Source organism: Ceratotherium simum, chromosome X (genome assembly GCF_057802395.1).
Source record: "Ceratotherium simum simum isolate JZ-2026a chromosome X, ASM5780239v1, whole genome shotgun sequence".
NCBI classification, from domain to species: domain Eukaryota; kingdom Metazoa; phylum Chordata; class Mammalia; order Perissodactyla; family Rhinocerotidae; genus Ceratotherium; species Ceratotherium simum.
Window position 1 is genome coordinate 7,981,497 of NC_141940.1, and position 12,085 is coordinate 7,993,581.

General features: G+C 36.8%; 1 protein-coding gene across 30 annotated transcripts in view; it reads left to right on the forward strand.

Annotated features, from left to right (window-relative positions):
- LOC147911734 (uncharacterized) overlaps positions 1–12,085 on the forward strand; it is a 101,382-nt gene that overhangs the window by 76,353 nt on the left and 12,944 nt on the right. For 28 of the 30 annotated variants that reach the window (XR_015550517.1, XR_015550511.1, XR_015550512.1 and 25 more), the window contains 3 exons: positions 331–465; positions 572–776; positions 1,140–1,268. The gene's annotated coding sequence lies outside the window, so the exon portion shown is untranslated. The remainder of the gene's footprint in view (positions 1–330; positions 466–571; positions 777–1,139; positions 1,269–12,085) is intronic. The other 2 variants (XR_015550514.1, XR_015550516.1) reach the window with 1 other exon arrangement.

Here is a 12,085-nt window from a genome sequence, read left to right on the forward strand (position 1 = left end):
GGATTTCCTTCATAAAGCACTTCAATTTAACAAAGTCGTGATATTTACACACTAAAGAAGACATTGTAGTCCTATCTAGATTCTAAATGTTACAAAAACAAATTGCTTTTTGTTTTGGATAACTCATTTGAAAGGCAAAAGAAAGCAATTCGTTATTCACTGACATTATCCAAACTGAAGCAAAATTTAGTTTTCCTTGTCAAATTGACAGCAGCACGACTTTCTTACTTAGTCAAAACTGGTATGTATCATAAAGTCCACCATAATGTGATTTGGAAGACTATTGAGATCCTCTTCCCCCAACCGCCCAATGCATCTGTCATACTCAAGGTTACATACACAAATGGAGAATGACCTGGGAACTGCGGGAGAGGCCAGCACACACTAAGGTCCACAGAATAGCTTCCCAGAATTCCTCTGGGTCAAAAGCCAATCAGAGCCAAAGATTTTGAAGACTAGGGAGAGGTAAGTGCTGTTTTCCAGACTAGTTTTCTAAGACTAGGCTGTGCCAAATGGGTGAACACAGCAGCTCTAGTTAAACACATAGACCCCACGGATTTTCCCTTTGCAGATTTTGACACTATCAACTGGAAAAACTCATTGACAGAGGAGGACTCTTCACACAAAAAAGTTCTGGCTATCGTCTCTAGAGTGAGATTTTCCATGTCCGAGCTATGAGATTGGAAGGGGCCTGCACTATAATTCAGAAATGCTGCAAGTTTCAAAGATGCCACTCTCATTGATAGCTTCCAGAAGAAAACTGAGTAAGGCAACAGGTATCTAACCTATTTGGATTGCCTTCTGTTATCAACCTCACTAATTTACAGGTGATTTATTTCAATTTTCTCTAGTCGATCCACAGTTCAACCTTAAGCCCTTTTTAACCACAATCACTAGAAAATGAAAGTGGGAAAACCTATTTATGGGATGCAAGAACAAAAAAACAAAAGAAAAGGCAAATGGCACCAACTGCCCATCCCCCTAATTCCACTCTGATCTCAAAATAGAAGATTCTTATAAGCTGCGTAAACTTCCTCAGGGCTCGTGTGTCAGGGAATGGATATTACATTGTTGACCTCTCCTAGGCCAACATTTCACTACTGGGTCCCCATTTGTGGTTTATTTGCTTGTTTTTACAGGAGAATTCAAGATGGGGTCAAATTGAAACTCAAAGCGTCATCTGAAGAAGTAAAATATGCACCAGAGCAACCCCATCTCCTGATTGAGGCCCTTTGAAAATGGCCCTGTTCATTGCTCCATCCCATAGGGTAAGGCTATCTTCTCACTGGTACCTCTCCTCAAAGATTCAATTGCGGCAGAAATGGGAAACTGATGTTTCATTGTCTAATTAGTCTACTTCACTTGGGAAAATAAGTTATATAGCAAGATCAGATGCCAGACATTTATCTAACCAGTTAGTGCTTACCCAACCAAAATGATATCCAATCCATTTTAAATAAAATATTTTTATTCTCCAAGTTCTGAACATTAGACAGCCTCTTTCTCTTTTTATTTATTTATTTATTTATTTATTTATTTATTTATTTATTTATTTATTTATTTATTTTTTGTGAGGAAGATCAGCCCTGACCTAACATCTGATGCCAATCCTCCTCTTTTTTCTGAGGAAGGCTGGCCCTGAGCTAACTCTGTGCCCATCTTCCTCTACTTTATATGGGACGCCACCGCAGCATGGCTCGAGAAGCAGTGCATCGGTGCGCGCCCAGGATCCGAACCGGCAAACCCCGGGCCGCCGCAGCAGAGCGTGCACACTTAACTGCTTGCACCACCGGGCCGGCCCCAGCCTCTTTCTCTTTTTAAAAGGGAGAGAAAATAACAATATTCAGAGTAAGAAAATCCTTAATTCACAGGCTTGTACCTGCTTTATCTTTTCTTGTTCTATTCAAGATTATATCATTATAAACAGAATTTTAAGACACATCTCTACATTCCCTGTATTGTCATCATGATTCAGATATGAGGTTGATTCAAAGTGCCGTCTGAAATGGTGAAAACAGGCTCTAATAGATACCAGATACAGGTTCATGTAAGAAGTAATACCTCAAAGGAACATTCTATTTAGTGAAGAGAAGTGGAATTTTACATGTACCAGGAATCTGGGGAGAGACACAAAAGGTGATGAATGACTGAGGCTGCTCCAGAAAGCACACCATGTCTAAAATGATTCCTTATCTGACCAATGAGGATCAGCATCTCAATTCACTTTCTCTTCAAAATTGCAAGCTCCTTGAAGGCATTATAGTATGCTTTGTACCTCTTCATTTTTTTTATTGCTCTGATCACCAAGATGAGTTCTGGGTACATAATTGATGCCTAATACATACTGGTTTCCCCAATAGACTGTAAACTCTAGGATGGCAGGGATCAACTGTGTCAGTCCTATAATCACTGTATACCCAGTATAGGCCCAATGTCTATATATAGTGGTTCACAATATTTGTTATAAATCAATGGATGAGTGAATGAATGACCTCACCATCTGCCAGCAATAATTGATTGTACAAGTTTTGAATAAAACTACATTTATTCACCCCTTTCTATTTAGACACATTTGAGGAAGAAACCTGCAAGTGACTGTCTCAATCTGGTTTAGTATATCTAAAAAACTTTTCAATTTATTACAAAATCAAGTCATGGAAAAATTTATCCAATAGTCATTATGTATAGATGGCAAGACCTGCAGTTAATCCTGAGTCTCAAATTTTGCGCTTCCCCAACACCCAGCACATTATGACAGGGAAATGCTTAAAAGGTCAGAAAGCACACCTTGAGAATGTGCTTTACCTTTAATAGCCCTTGAGTTGAAAGACTGAGACGAGCAGCCTCAGTTGAGTCCAGAAGAGACTCCCTAAATCTTTCTTAGATTAGCCAACGTGAAGTATGGAATAATGTAGTGAGTTTGCAATTTGTTGACATGTGTATGCCTTGCACACCAAAACTCATCTTAGTGGAAAGACATTTATTCTACTACTCCATTGGCTAGTGTCAATTGGCAACTCTCTATGGAAAACAGTGTTAAATGTAGGGATGCCCTCCAAAGCTGCAGCCTAAAGACCAAGCTCCCTTGGGCTCTGTTAATCAATTTGTGTCAGACCTTATACTACTGGTGGAAATGACGAAAAAGAGCTCTTTCTCTGTGGAAGTGCCTGCCACTTATTAACTTATCCATATAGCTTGACCTTTACAACCAAACCTTGATTGCAATTAGATCATTAAACAATTCATTCTGCAAATATCAAAGCTTCTATTACATTCCAGCCATGGTAGCAAACATAAGAAATACAAAGTTGAGTAATGCATGTCCCCTGCCTGCAAAGACATCGCAACAAAAGAAAAGGCTTATGGTACAACTTTGTGCGCAATGCAGAGAGCACAGAGAAGGCAGTGCTTCACTGTCCTGAGTAGTAGAGAAGATTCTGCAGAAGAAATTACGTTTGGGCAACATCTTAAAAGGTGGAATAGATATTCAGTAGGCAGTCAAGTGCAAGGGCCTTCTAGGTAGAGGGCACAGTGTGTTCTGAAAGTGTGTCAAGTTGGCATGTTTGGAGAAGAGAGAGAACCACATGTTGCTAGAGAGTTGGATATTTAGTTTGATTGGGTAGTAAGTGAATAGCTAAAGAGAAGCTTGGATAACTGAAAGGGAGTTAATAAGATCTTTGTATTTTTTTATTTTCTTATTTTTGCTTACTTTTATTTGCTAATATTTCATATAATAAGCATATGTTACTTTTTAAAAGTATTTTTAAAGAGGTAAAATTTACCTTCAGTGAAAGACACAGATCATAAGTGTACAATGATGAGTTTTGACGGATATATATGCTCATGTAACCCAATCAAGATATAAAGTCCAATCAAGATATAACCCCAATAATGATATAACACCAATCAAGATATATAAGATTTCCATTGCCCCAGAAAGCTCCCTTCTACCCCCTTCCAGTCAATCTCCACATCTCATAAGCAACTACTGTTTTGATTTCTATCATCATAGATGAGCATGTCACTTTAAAATTATTTTACTGAGGTCAAATTGGTTTATAACATTGTGTAAGTTTCAAGTGTACATTATTATATTTCAGCTTCTGTATAGACTGCATCGTGCTCACCACCAATAGTCTAGTTTCCATCCATCACCATACATATGTGCCCCTTTACCCCTTTTGCCCTCTCCCCACCCTCTTCCCCTCTGGTAACTACCAATCTGTTTTCCTTTGTATTTTATTTTTTAAAATGTTGACTTTTCCTGGTAGCTAAAAGGGGTCCATCAAAACTGTATAACAAGAGATTATGGTAGCTTGAACTAGAGCAGTAACAGAGGGAAAGGCAACGAGGTGCTGAATTTAAAGTATATTTCTCATGTGGAATTGACACATTTTGGTGTATAGGTAGCAGAAGGGATTTCATAAAGAAGGAGGACTTAAAGCTGGATGCATAATTAGAAACCTGGATGGTTAGACAGATCACTATATTAAAGTTTGGAAATAAAGTGCAACAAAACAAACAAGACGACCGTGGTTAAGTCACTTCCGGTTACTCAACAATAAATGGTTAAGTATTGAACTGGTCATCTTAAATATTCTGCCCAACTTTAAAGGCATATGGAAAACAATTTGATTTTATTAAAAAATGTTTCCAGTGAGTTTTCATATTTCTTTAAATGATATTACCAAGGCTGCAGATTAGTTTCTGCTACTGTCAACTATAGCAATCATTGGAAAGGAATGGGCACAAAATATTCTCATTATTGAAAAACGTATTCCCAGAAAACAAATGAAATATTCACTGAGTGATAGATCTTAGAATTTTTAGCATGAATTGTGCTTATATGCTTTCGGATTTGCTCTACCATAATTAAGAGATGCTAATAAGTTTGCCAAAGTCTTAGAAGCGAGTCAAAAGCAAAATTCCTTTTTCATTTGATTCATAAGTAGTGATGCTGCTAATATCTGTATTAGAATCTCGCCTTTTGGCTGAATTCCAAGAGCATATTGAGGAACGATTAAAGTGAGGTTTTGTATGAATAATGAAATTTGGTGATAGATTGTACTCCACCTTGAATGAGAAGTGCATTTCCACCCCTACTTTCATTTTAGTTCCACAAAGTTCATTAAAATGTGTTTTGGGGAACAAAAACTTCATCTTGTTGACAAATGGTCTTTGCCAGAAGAAAAACGTTAATGCTTTCAATTAAAGATGAGAAAATGTTGCCAAAAGCAATAAAAGCCCCCACTAGAAGTTTGTTTTATCTTAGATGAGGCCTAATGCACAGTCAATTCTCAGAATTCTTCCATTTGTCTCCCTCTGTAGACCAACTTCTTAGAGATCAGACTTTGGTCCCAAATTTACAAGGTAGGTTAGACATGCCCTGGGAATTGACATTTCCCTGATAAAGTTTCTAGAATTTCAGATCCAGTTACTTCCTGGTTATCCTATTTTAATGCCACCTCTATGAAACCTTTACTTATTTTTCCAGCTTCCAGTCATATTCTAATAGTTTCCTCTTCTGTGATACCACGGGGTATTGGTCTTACAATTTCTAGAGATCTGGACACTTGTCTTGTAGTTAGTTGTCCATATCTCTCTCTGAAACTCTATTGTGAGCTCCTTGAGATGTCTAATTCATCTCTGCGTTATAGTGCACTAGATGCTTCAGACTAAAGTGGACTCCAGGATCCTGGTAAGGTTGAAAGCCACAGTAAGACCTAAGCCTTTGCAAGTTAATAAGCTAGAGATAAGCATGTCTCAAAATCACCAATTTGTCTCCTTAACCTTACTCATTTCATTTGTAGGAGTATTGTAGTTATTACATATGTCTCTCCCACCAAATTATGATTTTATCAAGGCAGAACTGTATAAGATTAAATGGTTCATGAAAAACCCATGTACACTGGAACCACTTACTTGGGTTTAAATTCTGCAACTGTCATTTACTATGTGGACTTGTGTGCTGGATATGTAGGATGTAGACCCCTCCATATCCATTCTCCACCCTCCGCTATCCTACTCCCTGCCCTGGTTGGCTGACTGTTGTGAAATACATAAAACAGGCTCATCTAGTTTTGGGTTGAGTTTGGTCACTGGAAAACCCCAAGGAGGAGATTTGAAAGAGGGAGGTTTTTTGTCTATATTCCGGGCACCAAGCACAGAATCTGACATGAACAAGGTACTCACTAAATGTTGGTTAAATGAGTGAATTAAATTGCAAAAATAGGGTCAATTTAGACCTCAGTCATTTTTAAATTGATCCACTATCATTCTATTTACTTTAATTTTCCTATACTCTTCCTCACGGTTTCCTCTCCCATTCAAAAGATATATATCTCCTTTGGCTATGCTTCTAGGACCTGATCTATATTTTAAACTCTTTCAGATTAGAAACTGTAATTTTAGCTCCTATTTTTATAATTTCTATTCCTTCTAAAGTACCGCTCCCCACACAGTGGGCACACATCTTTTATGGACTTTAGGGATGGACTACCCATACTGGCAAGTAATTTCACTAATTTCTAATGTGTTAAATGTATCTCATTTAGAGCATATGACAGGTTGAAATATCGCTTTGATACCTAAATACTAGCAACTTCAAATAGCAGTGAGTTACTGGAAAAAACAACTACACTGGTGGCAAAATCTTTTTCATTACTCCTTTACAGTTTACAGTGTATTTTCCATCTCATTTCATTCCAACAGAACACAATTTCCTTTTGATACTGTACATTTGTGCTCCTTGTCCTGTTCACTCATACCATACAGCCAGGCTCCTTTAACTTCATTCTTCTCCTGGTTTCAAACAATGCCAATAATCTCAATTTATGCAAAAATATGCCATTAATACTAAGTGATCATCATACCTGCCTCACGTGGAAAGGTTTAAAGTGACAAGCGTACTGCCAGAAGGGGCACTAAAGGTTTTGTAATTATTTTACAAACCTAATGAATAGGAGGCCAAGCTCTTTACTTGACATCAGAAGAACAGAGTCTATATAACATAAATGTTTTTAGCTTTCACAATTTCATTAAAGACTAAATGACAAACTGGGAGCGATAAAAAACTATTTTCTTTCATTGTGTATATATTTTGATTTAATTCCTTAAAGAATTCAGATGTATCTCATTTCCAAATTAAATGTAGTTAATGTATTTGAATCTCTGCCATGAAGACTACTCTGGGTTTCCTAAATGTGTAAATCCCTACTGCTTTACTCCAGAGGCAGAAGATAACAAGATGGTAGACTGAATATATACATTTAATTTCACTTTCTCTGAAGACTCTACTAGGATCCACAAAGACAGAGAGAACAGGAGCAAATAAAACAGCAAGAACATTTTAGAAGTTGGAAAGCAAATGAACCAGTGATAATTGATTAGCAGAACTAAGAAAGCTGAATCTCAATCAGGCCTTAGGAAAAGCTGAGAACCAACCAGATTTACATTACAGAATCCTCAAGGATTTGGGAAATATTAGTGCCATGTACTTATGGAATTGGGCATGAAAGGGAGAGGCTAAAATAAGGAGTAGGGTAAAAACTATTGAAAAACATTCAGATTTCTAGATCCCCTTAGCCAATCTATATCCCTAGGGAACTGTCTCTCTCTCACTCCAGCAGATACCTGGAGGTTTATTCTCTGGAAATACCAGGCATAGTTGAGGGTATGTGTACTAAAAAAACAGGGATGTTAAGTGACCATGGACCGTGTGCATATTAAATGCTGAGAATTCCTGGCTCTGTTCCTCAGTTCTCAAGAGTGTTGCTCCCAAATCTCTGGCAGCCAGCCAGATCTTTACCATCCAGAAAAGAGATTAGAAAACTCTTCTCAATGAAATTTGATCAGACAAAAAGTAATGAGATAAAGATACAAAAGTATAGCATTTCTTAATCAAAAATAGCATCCAGATATTCTTTTTTTTTTTTTTTTAATTTTTTGTTTATTGCAGTAACATTGGTTTATAACATTGTAAAAATTTCAGGTGTACATCATTGTACTTCTATTTCTGCATAGATTACATCATGTTCACCACCAAAATACTAATTACAACCCATCACCACACACATGTACCCAATTATCCCTTTCACCCTCCCCTCCCCCTTCCCTCTGGTAACCACCAATCCAATCTCTGTCCCTATGTGTTTGTTTATTGTTGTTATTATCTACTACTTAATGAAGGAAATCATACGGTATTTGACCTTCTCCCTCTGACTTATTTCACTTTGCATCATGCCCTCAATGTCCATCCATGTTGTCACAAATGGCTGGATTTCATCGTTTCTTATGGCTGAGTAGTATTCCATTGTATATATATACCACAGCTTTTTATCCATTCGTCCCTTGATGGGCACTTAGGTTGCTTCCAAGTCTTGGCTATCGTGAATAAGGCTGCAATGAACACAGGGGTGCATGTACCTTTGCAAATTGGTGTTTTCAAGTTCTTTGGATAAATACCCAACAGTGGAATAGCTGGATCATATGGTAGTTCTATCGTTGATTTTTGAGGAATCTCCATACTGTTTTCCATAGTGGCTGCACCAGTTTGCACTCCACCAGCAGTGTATGAGAGTTCCTTCTCTCCACAACCACTCCAACACATGTTGTTTCCTGTCTTGTTAATTATAGCCATTCTGACGGGCGTGAGGTGATATCTCATTGTAGTTTTGATTTGCATTTCCCTGATAGTTAGTGATTTTGAACATCTTTTCATGTGTCTGTTGGCCATCTGTATATCTTCTTTGGAGAAATGTCTGTTCAGGTCTTTTGCCCATTTTTTAATTGGGTTGTTAGTTTTTTGTTGTTGAGATGCATGAGTTCTTTATATATTTTGGAGATTAAGCCCTTATCAGATGTATGGTTTGCAAATATCTTCTCCCAATTGTTAGGTTGTCTTTTCATTTTGTTGATAGTTTCCTTTGCTGTGCAGAAGCTTTTAGTTTGATGTAGTCCCATTTGTTTATTTTTTCTATTGTTTCTCTTGCCCAGTCAGATGTGGTGTTTGAAAAGATGTTGCTAAGACTGATGTCGAAGAGCGTACTGCCTATGTTTTCTTCTAGAACTTTCACAGTTTCAGGTCTTACATTCAAGTCTTTAATCCATTTGGAGTTAATTTTTGTGTATGGTGTAAGGTAAGAGTCTACTTTCATTTTTTTGCATATGGCTATCCAGTTTTCCCAACACCATTTGTTGAAGAGACTTTCTTTTCCCCATTGTATGTTCTTGGCTCCTTTGTCAAAGATTAGCTGTCCATAGATGTGTGGGTTTATTTCTGGGCTTTCGATTCTATTCCATTGATCTGTGTGTCTGTTTTGTGCCAGTACCATGCTGTTTTGGTTACTATAGCTTTGTAGTATATTTTGAAATCAGGGAGTGTGATACCTCCAGCTTTGTTCTTTTTTCTCAGGATTCCTTTAGCTATTCGGGGTCTTTTGTTGTTCCATATAAATTTTAGGATTCTTTGTTCTATTTCTGTGAAAAATGTTGTTGGAACTTTGATAGGGATTGCATTGAATCTATAGATGGCTTTAGGAAGTATGGACATCTTAACTATGTTAATTCTTCCAATCCAAGAGCACGGAATATCTTTCCATTTCTTTGTGTCTTCTTCAATTTCTTTCAGAAATGTTTTATAGTTTTCGTGTACAGATCTTTCACCTCTTTGGTTAAGTTTATTCCTAGGTATTTTATTCTTTTTGTTGCAATTGTAAATGGGATGGTATTCTTAATTTCCCTTTCTGCTACTTCGTTGTTAGTGTACAGAAATGCAACTGATTTTGTATGTTGATTTTGTATCCTGCAACTTTCCCATATTCGTTTATTACTTCTAAAAGTTTTCTGGTGGATTCTTTAGGGTTTTCTATATATAAAATCATGTCATCTGCAAATAGTGACAGTTTCACTTCTTCCTTTCCAATTTGGATCCCTTTTATTACTTTCTCTTGCCTGATTGCTCTGGCTAGGACTTCCAATACTATGTTAAATAGGAGTGGTGACAGTGGGCATCCTTGTCTGGTTCCTGTTCTTAGAGGGATAGCTTTCAGTTTTTCACCATTGAGGATGATATTAGCTGTGGGTTTCTCATATATGGTCTTTATTATGTTGAGGTACTTTCCTTCTATACCCATTTTATTCAGAGTTTTTATCATAAATGGATGCTGGATCTTGTCAAATGCTTTCTCTGCATCTATTGAGATGATCATGTGATTTTCTTCATTTTATTAATGTGGTGTATTACGTTGATTGATTTGCGAATGTTAAACCATCCCTGCATACCTGGAATAAATCCCACTTGATCATGGTGTATAATCTTTTTAACGTATTGTTGTATGCGATTTGCTAGTATTTTGTTGAGGATTTTCGCATCGATGTTCATCAGTGATATTGGCCTGTAATTTTCTTTTTTTGTGTTGTCCTTGTCTGGTTTTGGTATCAGGGTAATGTCAGCTTCGTAGAATGAGTTAGGAGCTTCCCACTCCTCAATTTTTTGGAAGAGTTTGAGAAGGATAGGTATTAAGTCTTCTTTGAATGTTTGGTAGAATTCACCAGGGAAGCCGTCTGGTCCTGGACTTTTATTTTTGGGGAGGTTTTTGATTACTGTTTCGATCTCCTTACTGGTGATTGGTCTATTCAAATTCTCTACTTCTTCTTGATCCAGTTTTGGAAGGTTGTATGATTCTAAGAATTTATCCATTTCTTCCAGATTGTCGAATTGGTTGGCATATAGTTTTTCATAGTATTCTCTTATAATCTTTTGTATTTCTGAGGTGTCTGTTGTAACCTCTCCTCTTTCATTTCTGATTTTACTTATTTGTGCCTTCTCTCTTTTTCTTGGTGAGTCTAGCTAAAGGTTTGTCTATTTTGTTGATCTTTTCAAAGAACCAGCTCTTGGTTTTATTAATTTTTTCTATTGTTTTTTTGGTCTCTATTTCATTTATTTCTGCTCTGATTTTTATTATTTCCCTTCTTCTACTGATTTTGGGCTTTGTTTGTTCTTCTTTTTCCAGTTCCTTTAGGTGCATTGTTAGATTGTTTATTTGAGATTTTTCTTGTTTGTTGAGATAGGCCTGTATTGCTATAAACTTCCCTCTTAGAACCGCTGTTGCTGTATCCCATAAATTCTTGCATGTCGTATTTTCATTTTCATTTGTCTCCAGGTATTTTTGTTTTTTTCTTTGATTTCTTCATTAACCCAGTCGTTGTTCAGTAGCATTTTGTTTAATCTCCATGTTTTTGTGGCTTTTCTGATTTTCTTCCTATAGTTGATTTCTAGTTTCATACTGTTGTGGTCAGAAAAGATGCTTGGTATTATTTCAATCTTCTTAAATTTATGGAGACTTGTTTTGTGGCCTAATATGTGATCAATCCTGGAGAACGTTCCATGTGCATTTGAAAAGAACGTGTATTCTTCGGTTTTTGGATGGAATGCTCTGTATATATCTACTAGGTCCATCTGTTCTAGTGTGTCGTTTAAGGCCAATGTTTCCTTATTGATCTTCTGTTTGGATGATCTATCCGTTGGTGTAAGTGGAGTGTTAAAGTCCCCTACTATTATTGTGTTACTGTCTATTTCTGTTTTTATGTCTGTTAATAATTGCTTTATATATTTAGGTGCACCTACATTGGGTGCGTAGATAGTTACAAGTGTTATATCCTCTTGTTGGATTGTTCCCTTGATCATTATGTAATGCCCTTCTTTGTCTCGTTTTACAGTTTTTGTTTTAAAGTCTATTTTGTCTGATATGAGTACTGCTACCCCAGCTTTCTTTTCATTGCCATTTGCGTGGAGTATCTTTTTCCATCCCTTCACTTTCAGTTTGTGAGTGTCTTTAGGTCTGAAGTGTGTCTCTTGTATGCAGCATATATATGGGTCTTGTTTTTTTATCCAGTCAGCCACCCTATGCCTTTTAATTGGAGCATTTAGTCCATTGACGTTTAAAGTAGCTATTGATAAGTATGTACTTACTGCCATTTTTTAACTTTTTTTTTTTTTTCCTCAGTGTTTTAGTAGTCCTTCTCTGTTCCTTACTTCTTCTATACAGAATTGATGGTCACTTTAGTTTGACCTCTGTCTGAAAGC